General features: G+C 37.6%; 1 pseudogene; it reads left to right on the top strand.

The window, feature by feature from the left end:
- The first annotated feature begins 1409 nt into the window (after positions 1-1409).
- On the top strand, positions 1410-10631 carry LOC137746965 (disease resistance protein RPV1-like; annotated as a pseudogene).
- The last annotated feature ends 1815 nt before the right edge of the window (positions 10632-12446 follow it).

Genomic DNA, 12446 nt, shown 5'->3' with positions numbered 1-12446 from the left:
ATGCAAAAGCAGCAAAGTTTAAGTGCCTGATCTTCTGAGTGCATGTTCATGTCTGCATACATGGTTTTCGAAAACCCTGCTGCTTCGGAAAATCTGGATTCTGCTGGTACATCTTTTGCATTTGCAGTGAATTGAGATACATCTGAAGCTGATTCTTCTGGGTAGATACTTCCTCTCGTTAATCCATAGATATTGAGGCGGGGTGTGCCTTATTGTATGCAGCTACCATGATTGTAACTTTTCAAAAATATACTGCTGCATTTATGCATCTTTATAGTTTATGAAGAAGTTTATGATCTATGGGACCTTGTCCCATCTCATTTGTTGTACAAATAGGTAGATAATCAGTTGTATGATGTCACTGTTATCTATGTGGATGGAAATGTAATGTGTTGTTTTTATTTGTTAAACTGAACCCGGTAATATCATGCACTGCTGACTGTGTTGAGGTGTATTTTTTCCAACTTGCAGGACAGATAGTGCCCTGAAGTTTGGTTGGTTTTTCATGTTCTATATGGTATGTACTGATACTGTATCTATTTGACTTATTATGCTTGACTTACCAATCTGATTTTAATCAGTTTTCGTGTGGCAGCTCCACATTGGATTTTGTATTGTTGCGGCGATAGCTCCTCCAATTGTCTTTAATGGGAAATCATTGACGTAAGTTCTTACATTCTTTTTTGTTTCTTGTTTCTTGCATTTAATATTATTTACTTGTGGTGATAGCTCCTCCAATTGTCTTAGTAAGTGTTTTGATGCTGTGTAACTGAACCAATATATTTTCCTCCTATTATTTTCGACAAATGTGTCCTTTTTTTTATTTTTTCCATTTTTCTTCTTATATACAGGGGAATTCTTTCGGCAATTGATGTTTTTAAGTAAATGAACGTAAAATTTATATATTTTCATCTAGAGAAAATTACATGACTGAGGAAATGTGGGGAAATTAATTAAGTATAGTTTTAGATTAACTATGTCAATTTTCTATGTTGAATGCTCAGATTTTTGAACCATTTATTTTATTTATTTTTATTGCATGCATGATGCATGTGTAGTGGGAAAATTGAAACTTTGTTATTATTGAAACTTTGTGCACAAATGGGTAGTGGGTAGATTGAAACTTAATTTTAGCCCAAAAACATAATATGTCAAATTTTAGCCCAAAAACATAATATGTCAAATTTTAGTCCAAAAGCCCAAAAACATTTCGGGATTCCCGATTTGTCCCGAAATCCCGAAATTATTTCGGGATTCCCGAAAATTTGGTTTGGGATTGGTATTGAATTTGGGATTCCCAAAAATTTCGGTTTGGGAATCGGGACAAGGGTTTCGGTATGGGATCCCATACCGAACCACCCCTACCTGAAGGTGCTTTACTTTGAATAAGAATTAGTTTAATCATTGATTAATGTTATTAATTTCAAATTTTACTCTAATAATATGGTTTGTCTATTTATTACAAGGAAATGCCAAGGAAATTCGCTCAAAACATGAGACTCTTTATGGACTTTCCACCAGCTTATGTTTTTGGCACAATATTTTGATAATCTTGACACGAAAATTTTGCCAAAAACTTGAGGTGGTGAAGAATTCCTAAAAAGTCTCACTTTGAAGAGTCTTCTTACCGCTTCTCTTTATTATATAATATTTAGATTATTGAATTTGGTTGAACTTTAGCACAATTGATATTTAAAGAGTAATATCGAAAATAAAAGATTTAAATTACGACATTGCAAAATAAAAAACAAAATAAAATATAGAGCGAAAAAATTTAAATGAGATTGTGACTAACATTGGTTGGGAATTAATGTAAGAGGAAATATAATGAGGTAGATCATAATTGTTTCTACCCTCGTATTCTTGAAAAGCAAACATAAGCATTCTCTCTTTAACGTAAATAAAGCGTCTTTCAGAGTTTCCAAGAATCTTTTGGATAGTCTTTGTCCTTTTGTGTTGCTTTCTTTCCTCTTTTCCTCTATTTTTCCCTGCACCTTCTCGCCCAGCTGTATGTTGTTTATCAAGTCAATACCTAAACATTATTAAATTATAAACTTCTGTTTTTGTAGATTGAAGGATCTTGACTTGCGTTTAGGTGTTTCAGTATCATTGGTTTGGCAACCCAAACACAACCACTGCCATTTTTTTCAGTCGTAATCTGAACCCGCTGCAGCGCCATAACGATGGATATCACCATGACAGCCCACGGTGCCTCCTCTTCATCATTCTCCTCAAAACTTTGGAACTACGACGTGTTCTTGAGCTTTAGAGGCGAAGACACACGCAAGGGCTTCACGGGCCATCTCCATGCAGCATTGGAAAAAAAGGGCTACAAGGCCTTTATTGATGAGGACGATCTGAAAATTGGGGAAGAAATAAAACCCGAACTGTTGCGGGCCATCGAAGAGTCGAGGATCTCGATCATTGTCTTCTCAAAGAGGTATGCGGATTCGAGTTGGTGCCTCGACGAGCTAGTGAAGATCATGGAGTGCAGATCCAAACTGGGGCAACATGTTTTGCCAATATTCTATCATGTTGAAACTTCAGACATCAGGAAGCAGGAAGGTAGCTTAGCCCCAATGTTTCAGAAGCACGAAGAGGACATCAGTAAAGAAGAAGATGACAACAAACGGGAAGCTAAGAGAAAAAGGGTAGAGCAATGGAGAGAGGCTCTTACTAAAGCTGCAAACTTGTCTGGTCACGATCTTAAAAACACTGAGAACGGGTAACTATTTATTTTATTCAACTTTAATTATTCAACCGCAAAATTTTGCTTCCCCCATAGAACTCCCTTTTCTTTGCCTTTTAGCCCATCACTCGTATTTGTGTCTCTTCCCTTCCACTTAACTCTAGAATTAACACTGTTAATTATTATATGTAACTAATTAAAAAAAAAAACTAGGAATTGAAGTAAAAAAACACGAACACCCGACAACCACACCCAAACACCGAAAACCCATCCTCCATCACATTATTACCTTCCCCTTCACTTTCACATGTTCATTTTCCTCGCTCTCCTCTTCATCTTTTCTATCTCTCTCCTCACACTCACTCCCTTCACCGTCGTCGTCAAAGCCCATGATTTCCGGCTTCAAATCGCGGCGAAGGGTCGGGATGAGCGGCTGCGATTGAAGGTCGATTTGCTGCCATATCGGCTTGGCATCGAATCCGTCGATCAAGACCTGATATAACGGCGATTTAGGAGTGATTAGCGCTCGGGACTACTTGTGCTGTGTATTAATAATTTTTTTGGTTGAAAAGGAGATGAAAAACGGAAGGGGGTTAGGGTTTGGGGTCTCTCAGTGAGAAAATCGTAGAGAGAGATGGTTGAGAGAGGGTTTATTAATTTGGGCATGATTAGGAACAAGGTAAATCAAGGTCAAACAATTTAATGCTTTAGTTTTTTTAATTAGTTATGTGTATATATATTTTAAATACCTATTAATGTATTAATAAAATCTTATTTGTCAATTAAAGCTTTATATTATTATTCTAATCCTCTCTATTAAAATAGTACAAAAACAGAATATATGAGCAATTTAGTAATCACATACAATACAAATTTTGTTATTTTTTTACCCAAACATTACAGCCTGGTAAAGATAACACACCCTACTTACTAGTTAAAAATTAGATGCAAGTGGCTCTTTACCATAGTGGTAAAAAGAAGTAGAGATGTTGCATAACATCCTGTCGGTAGCTAATCTAACACTTAATCTAATAAAATATATCATTGACAAAAAAAAAATTAAAAATTAGATTAAAAAATTAAGTAGGTTTTGTTGAAGCTCACGTCTCCCACTTCAGCCCCTTCCCCTTCTTCCAAGTTCCAGCCCAATTGTATTTCCTTTTTTTTTTTTCATAATTTTTTTTATTAGTCTCTTATAAAGTTAAGCTTAATCTTTTTTTTAGTGTAGATAATATCGTTTGTTAAAAAAATGACAAATATTTTTATAAAAAGTAATACACAAATTTAATTACAAAGTTTTACTTTAAAAAAAAAATGACAAAATTAGTTTTATAACAACTAATAGACAAGTTTAATTATACATGTATAACGTGTGGGCATATGACTAGTAATTTTATATTTTTATTTTGAACAAACGATATTATCTAACCCTAAAAGGAGAGGGGTAGGCTAAGCCTCACAATGGGCTAGCAATAATGTGGTTAAAATTCGCCTTTGGCGAGAATCGAACTTAGGACATGTCACTTACAAGTGAAGAAGAATATCACTAAACCGTAATACTAAGTGAAAATTAAGTGAAATGACACATGAAAAAAAATAATAATGAAGAGACATGCAACTAGGGACAACAAACCCTTGGTCATTGACTGGGCTTTAACTAGAAAAATTCATTAAATTTGCTTTATGACATAGATTACATAATTTTGCAGTCCTAAAGGCCCTTATTATGTGATGATATATTTAGTTATGTTTGTTTGTAAATTTGGCTAATTAATAATTGTTTTAAATTCCATAAGAATTAAATTTTCATGTTAATATAACCTGCATGGGCATTAGTAGGCAAAATTTTTAAACTAGATTTTCAAAGTTGTATGATAACAATTTACCTATTGATGCTGGATAAATTATTGTACATGATGATACTCTATAAGCTCGTTTTGTGGGTCGGATGGGGATAGGCTGTCAACCATTAAAATGGACTCAAGTCCATTGCCGGGTGTTTGATGCGAATAATGAGCATTAGGGATGATGGGATTCCAATTTTGGTTACAAGTCCAGAAAAGGGGTCGTACAAGGTGGGGTTGGTCGTCGCGAGCAGCAGCAGAGCCGTGGAATCATCAGGAGCAGCGGCGTGGGGTCGTCGTAAGCACAAACCCAACATTCCAGAAACGAACCTTCTCCGATGACTCTTCTACCACCGTCGATTACGATGACAATTACTATGATCCCCACTTTGATTGATCCCCTTCTGCTGCTTCAATCGTCTTCACCTTCGCCCCCTCCCCTGTCCAGTAATTTTCTACTATCCTTTTTGCATTTTCTTTGATCTCACTTGCTTTGTTTTCGTTTCTGGAATGTTCGGTTTAGTGCGTGGGATCGGCCTTTCTGTGTTTTCTTTGCACTTCTGCTTTTCAGTCTGTGTTTTCTTTGCACTTCTGCTTTTCAATCCAATCCTAATCTAGTTGAGATCATCTACACCAAAAGGTAGATGGATAGCCAAACCCATCCCATTCAATCCTAGCCTAACCACTCCACCAAACGAGAGATTTTTCAGTGTGATTGATACACGGGATGGTACATCACGTGTCACTATATAAATGATGGAATATGTATGCTATAAAGTTAATAACTTAAAAAATAAAATTTCTCACAACTCTTATTAAAACACGTAATGTACCACTTGTATTCCTGTCACAACTAAAAATTTATCCCACCAAACGTGCCCTATAGGTAAATAACTTGCCTATGCTATCTAGATGAATGTACAATATATAGGTAAGTTACTCAGAAAACAAAATGCACAATTACAATAAGCCCGCAATGCCACAAATTAAAAAAGATAAATTAGTGAATATGCAATCTAAATAAATGGAAATTGTTATTAGCACTCCAAAATTCTTATTTGGCACTCTAAACTTTCTATAATTAAAAAGAAAAATAGACTTGTGAGGTGTGTATAATGAGATTTTGAAGTGTTAATAACAGTTTCCAAATACATTAGTAAATATATATATATATATATATATATATATATACACACAATATCCATAGTCTTGCAGATTAAATTAGTGAATATAAATTAGTAAATCAATATAAATCAGGTAAATTATGAGAAGCTCAAAATGCATAGGTTAATGTACATAGTCTTGCAGATATAATTATTGAACACACAATACAATATTTAAAAACACGGAAAGAAAATAATTAGATTTTGTTGTCTAGATTCTGTAGGTTATCTAATGGCGTAAGGACACATTTGATAATAGGTGTTACTGGTACAAGTTGTAAATAATTTGTAATAATAGGTTACTTATTTGTCGACATGACAACCTTCGTAATAATAGGTCAATTATTTGTCCACAAAGAAAATCAACTCCACCAGAAAACACATTTCATCTACATTTTGTTTTTATATCAACAATATATGTTTCTTCTGATTAGTTAATTCTTGCAAATAGTAAGTCACTGCAAGTCTGCACCACCATTTGTATTTTCTTACAAATTGTGTTTTCAGGCATGAAGCAAAGCTTATTCAGAAAATTATTTATGAGAATATTTGGAAATGGCTCCCCAGCACAAACAAATTACATGTGGCCAAGTACCCAATTGGAATCAATTCTCGTGTTGGAGATATTATTACTTATCTCTCGAGTGGTGAATCGAAAGATGTGGTCATGGTTGGAATTTGGGGGATGGGTGGATTGGGTAAAACAACAGCTGCCAAAGCCATTTATAACCAAATTCATCCTAAGTTTGAATCGAAGAGTTTCCTTGCCGATGTTAGCGACACTACAAGTAAACATGGCCTGGTTCATTTGCAAAAAAAACTTATTTGTGACATCTTGGATCAAGAGTCTTAAATAAGCACTGTTGATGAAGGTATCTGTCAGATAGAAGAGCAATTTTCAGATAAAAGGGTACTTGTCATCATGGACAACATAGATGAAGTGGAACAACTCAATGCAATAGCTGGAAATCACAAGTGGTTTGGTCCAGGAAGTAGAATTATCATAACGACACGAAATGTACGTCTACTAATAAATGTGGACAAAGTATATCCGGCTCAAAAATTGAATGAAGGAGAAGCTGTGGAGCTCTTTAGTTGGCATGCATTTGGAAATAGTTGGCCTAATGAAGGATATCTTCAACTCTCAGAAAAAGTTGTTTCTTACTGTGATGGTTTGCCACTAGCCCTTGAAGTTTTAGGTTCTTCTTTGTTTAAAAGAACCATAGCATGGTGGGAATGTCAATTGAAGAAATTGGAAAGAATTCCTAATGGAAAAATAATAAAACCACTAAGAATGAGCTTTGACGGGCTAGATGATACGGAGAAGGCTACATTCCTTAACATAGCTTGTTTCTTTATTGGACAGGACACGGACCGTGTTGCAAAATTATTAGATGCATGTGGATTTTTTGCAACAGTAGGAATTGGTGTCCTCTGTGAACGATGCCTTATAACTATTGAAGACAACACGTTGAGTATGCATGATTTGCTTCAAGAAATGGCCAAAGTAATCATTTCTGAGAAATCTCCTGATCACCCTGGAAAATGGAGCAGGTTATGGAATTGTGAAGATGTCATCGATGTATTGACATATAAATCTGTAAGTACATCCCAATAAAATTTTGGATTTTTGCATCGTACAAGAAAAGCATGTCTATTAATTATACTTTAAACAACATTTATGTGTAAATATATGCGGTTGCGCAAGGAAAACTCAATTAGCCAACAATAGTACTTGCATATATTCACTGTATGTGATTTTGCCTGATAAATAATAATACATGTAAACATAAGCAATCCCTTTCTTACGCAGTATAACCTTTTGTTAACAGGGAACTGAAGAAGTTGAAGGACTTGCTCTATGTTTGCCTTATGGTAATGACAATGCTAGTTTCAGTACAGAAGCATTTGCCAATATGAAGAACCTGAGATTGCTCCAGCTCTATGACGTAGAGCTTAATGGAGAATACAAACATTTTCCCAAAGAGTTACTATGGCTGTGCTGGGAAGAGTGCCCTTTAGAGTCCATACCAGATGACTTTTTTAATCAAGATAAACTAGTTGTTTTAGAGATGCGGAGGAGCAAACTGGTACAAGTTTGGGAGGGTTCCAAGGTACAATGAATTACACCTGATGATGTTCTATTTCTATTTGTTTTTTTGGATTTCTTCTCTTTTTTTTATAACATCTTCATTTCGGATATTAATTTCAATTTTCCTTTGATTTTCTACAACAGTCGCTACATAACTTGAAAACCCTTGATCTTAGCAATTCCCATTCCTTAGAGAAATCACCGGACTTTTCACAAGTCCCAAATCTTGAAGAGTTGATATTGGAAAGCTGTTGGAGGTTGACCGAGATTCACCCCTCCGTTGGTCATCTTAAAAGACTTTCTTTGGTGAACCTTACACATTGCCATGAGCTTATTTCTCTTCCAAGGGATTTCTATAAGTCAAAATCTGTTGAGACTCTTCTTCTTCATGGGTGTTGGAAATTCAGAGAAGTGCATGAGGATATAGGGGAGATGATATCACTGAGAACATTTGAAGCAAAGCATACAGCCATAAGAGAAGTACCACCTTCCATAGTAAGATTGAAGAATCTCACTCGTTTATCCCTTGACAGGTACTGCATCAGCGTAGAGCTCAAAGGAGAATACAAATATCTGTGTTGGGAACGATGCCCTTTAAAGTCCATACCAGATGACTTTTTTAATCAAGATAAACTAGTTGTTTTAGAGATGCAGTGTAGCAGTCTGGTACAAGTTTGGGAGGGTTCCAAGGTACAATGAATTACACCTGATGATGTCCTGTATCTTTTGTTTTTTGGATTTCTTCTCTTTTTTTATATAACATCTTCATTTTGACATTAATTTTAATTTTCTTTTGATTTTCTGCAGCAGACACTTCATAACTTGAAAACCCTTGATCTCAGCCAGTCCCTTTCCTTACAGAAATCACCAGACTTTTCACAAATCCCAAATCTTGAAAAGTTGATATTGGAATGGTGTGAGAGTTTGTCCGAGATTCACCCCTCCATTGGTCATCTTAAAAGACTTTCTTTGGTGAACCTTTCAGAATGCTGTAAGCTTATTTCTCTTCCAAGGGATTTCTATAAGTCAAAATCTGTTGAGACTCTTCTTCTTCATGGGTGTTGGAAATTCAGAGAAGTGCATGAGGATATAGGGGAGATGATATCACTGAGAACACTTGAAGCAGAGTATACAGCCATAAGAGAAGTACCACCTTCCATGGTAGGATTGAAGAATCTCACTCGTTTATCCCTTAACCACATCAGCTTAAAGCATACAGCCAAAGAGTTAATACGGTTGCGTTGGATAGGATGCCCTTTAAAGTCCATACCAGATGACTTTTTTAATCAAGATAAACTAGTTGTTTTAGAGATGCGGAGGAGCAAACTGGTACAAGTTTGGGAGGGTTCCAAGGTACAATCAATTACACCTGATGATGTTCTGTTTCTATTTGTTTTTTGGATTTCATCTCTTTTTTTTTATAACATCTTCATTTCGGATATTAATTTCAATTTTCTTTTCATTTTCTGCAACAGTCCCTACATAACTTGAAAACCCTTGATCTCAGCTATTCCTCTTCCTTACGAAAATCACCGGACTTTTCACAAGTCCCAAATCTTGAAGAGTTGATATTGAAAAGCTGTTGGAGGTTGACCGAGATTCACCCCTCCGTTGGTCATCTTAAAAGACTTTCTTTGGTGAACCTTACACATTGCCTTGATCTTATTTCTCTTCCAAGGGATTTCTATAAGTCAAAATCTGTTAAGACTCTTCTTCTTCTTGGGTGTTCGCAATTCAGAGAAGTGCATGAGGATATAGGGGAGATGATATCACTGAGAACACTTGACGCAAGGTATACAGCCATAAGAGTACCACCTTCCATAGTAAGATTGAAGAATCTCACTGATTTATCTCTGAATGATATTACATATGAGGCACTGGAGCCCAATAGAGAATACAAACATCTGCCCAAAGAGTTAACATGGTTGCGTTGGGAACGATGCCCTTTAAAGTCCATACCAGATGACTATTTTAATCAAGACAAACTAGTTGTTTTAGAGATGCAGCGTAGCAGTCTGGTACAAGTTTGGGAGGGTTCCAAGGTACAATGAATTACACCTGATGATGTTCTGTATCTTTTGTTTTTTGGATTTCTTCTCTTTTTTTTTATAACATCTTCATTTTGATATGAATTTTAATTTTCTTTTGATTTTCTGCAGCAGACGCTTCATAACTTGAAAACCCTTGATCTCAGCCAGTCCCTTTCTTTACAGAAATCACCAGACTTTTCACAAATCCCAAATCTTGAAAAATTGATATTGAAAGGGTGTGAGAGTTTGTCTGAGATTCACCCCTCCATTGGCCATCTTAAAAGACTTTCTTTGGTGAACCTTACACAATGCTGTAAGCTTATTTCTCTTCCAAGGGATTTCTATAAGTCAAAATCTGTTGAGACTCTTCTTCTTCATTGGTGTTGCGAATTCAGAGAAGTGCATGAGGATATAGGGGAGATGATATCACTGAGAACACTTGAAGCAGAGCATACAGCCATAAGAGAAGTACCACCTTCCATGGTAGGATTGAAGAATCTCACTCGTTTATCCCTTGACCACATCAGCTTCAAGCGTACAGCCAAAGAGTTAATACAGTTGCGTTGGAAAAGATGCCATTTAAAGTCCATACCAGATGACTTTTTTAATCAAGATAAACTAGTTGGTTTAGAGATGCGGCATAGCAAACTGGTACAAGTTTGGGAGGGTTCCAAGTGTCACGGGCCGTATGTTGCAAACAAAGAAAATGCCCAAGACATCATATGTCCAAGCCCATTAAGCCTTGTCTTCATAGAAGATTCTGGAACGTCCCGGAGAAATCAAGAACATGGCGGAGCATTCAAGAGGATCTAGGGCATTCCGGAATAATCCACACAAGTGTAGATATTTAAGCCTCACCTAGAACAATCTAGATTAGGCAAGTTGTATCTAGAACTATTCTAGATATTTTTGGATGTAAGTAGGGAATTCTAGAACCCTCCATTGAGGAGGTTACTTAGGCCTATAAATAGGAGGCAAGGCCATTTGGCCAAACCATCCAAGAATCCAAGAGTTGTAAGCAATTGTAAAGCTCTCCTAAGTTTCAATACAAAGCTTCCTTTCTCCCATCTTCTAAGTGATCTTAGCATTCTCCAAGCTATCTTAGCTTTCTTTGTGATTCAATCCGGGGAAGCGAGGCTTCAAAGGCTTACTTAGCTTGTTCATCGAGGTTTCAAGTCTAAGTGCCGCACGGGCGGAAGGCTTAAAGAGTCATCCCGTGACAGCTGGTATCAGAGCCTTGTTCGTGAATCACTTGAAAGAAAGTAGGATATGGCAAGTGGAGAAATGGTGTCCGGAGTCTCCGACCCAAGGGAGCGTACTGCCGAGGTCCAAGATGTTGCCAAGAGCAAGCCAAAGCTAAAGGACTTGCAAGCATCAATGGAGACCATGGAGGAGCGACTCGAGAAGGTGGAACGAACCATACTCGAGTTCGATACTCGACTTGATGAGGACGTTGTCGACAAGGAGGAAATCCAAACCATGGTGGAAGATGGTAAGGATGAACTACGTGGCTTGGTGGAAGGGCTACGAGATGAGCTCCTTGGCGCCCTCAATACCATGGCAGACAAGATGCGGAGGGAAGTCCAGGTTCACCTTGACGACATGGAGGCAAGGCTTGTGGCGCTTCAAGAGGAGATAAAAGACACAAAAGAACTTAAGGGAGATGTGGCGTTTTGCAAAGAAGCAATTGTGAAGCAATTCGTGCAAGGGCCGAGGGAAATCAAGGCATTGGACTCCAAGGTAATCGACTCCTTTAAACCCAAATCCTATAATGGGAAAAGGGAAGCAAAGGAGCTCGACACATTCGTGTGGAATGTGGAGCGATACTTCAAGTACTTGAAACTTGAAGATGACGAGTCCAAAATCGCAACGGCAACCATGTTCTTAGCTGACAATGCCCTTATGTGGTGGCGTCGTCGGAGCATGGAGATTGAACAAGGTACGTTCTCCCTCACCACCTGGGATGAATTTAAGAAAGATCTTATGTTGCACTTCTATCCCCAAAATGCCAAGTACGAAGCCAAGGAGAAACTAAGGTGGCTCAAGCAAACGGGGAGTGTCAAAGACTATGTCAACACCTTCGTGAGCTTATTATTCGAGGTGCCCAACATGTTAGAGGAAGACAAGCTCATGTACTTCATGAGTGGACTACAAAATTGGGCAAAACTCGAGCTACAACGGAGGCACGTGCAAACATTGTCTGATGCCATTGCCGCCGCTGAATCTTTGATTGAGTTTAGATCAAGCCACCAAGGTGATTCCAAAGCCACGGGGAAGAGGGGTAACCATGAGAAAAGTGGGGGAGCACATAAGCCGAAGGATAAGGCTGAGACAAGCAAAGGGGCTGAGACAAGCAAACCGAGGGAGAAGAAAGCCGATAAGCATGACAAAGGCAAGGGTAAGTCTTGGCAACCCTCTTGTTACTTATGCAACGGCCCTCACATGATGCGAGATTGCCCACAAAAGAACGCCCTTAAGGCCATAGCTTTCAAGGAGGACAAGACCGAGGAGAGTAACGATGCAAGGATGGGATGCATCCGTCTGCTGAATGCAATCCAAACAACCCTTCCACAACCTAAGGCTCAAGTTGAGGGAGGATCATTGTTCGTCGACGTCAAGACTGGTGAC

Source organism: Pyrus communis, chromosome 10 (assembly GCF_963583255.1).
Source record: "Pyrus communis chromosome 10, drPyrComm1.1, whole genome shotgun sequence".
NCBI lineage: Eukaryota > Viridiplantae > Streptophyta > Magnoliopsida > Rosales > Rosaceae > Pyrus > Pyrus communis.
The sequence above is the reverse complement of the archived record's forward strand: the minus strand, read 5'-3'. Positions and strand labels throughout refer to the sequence as shown.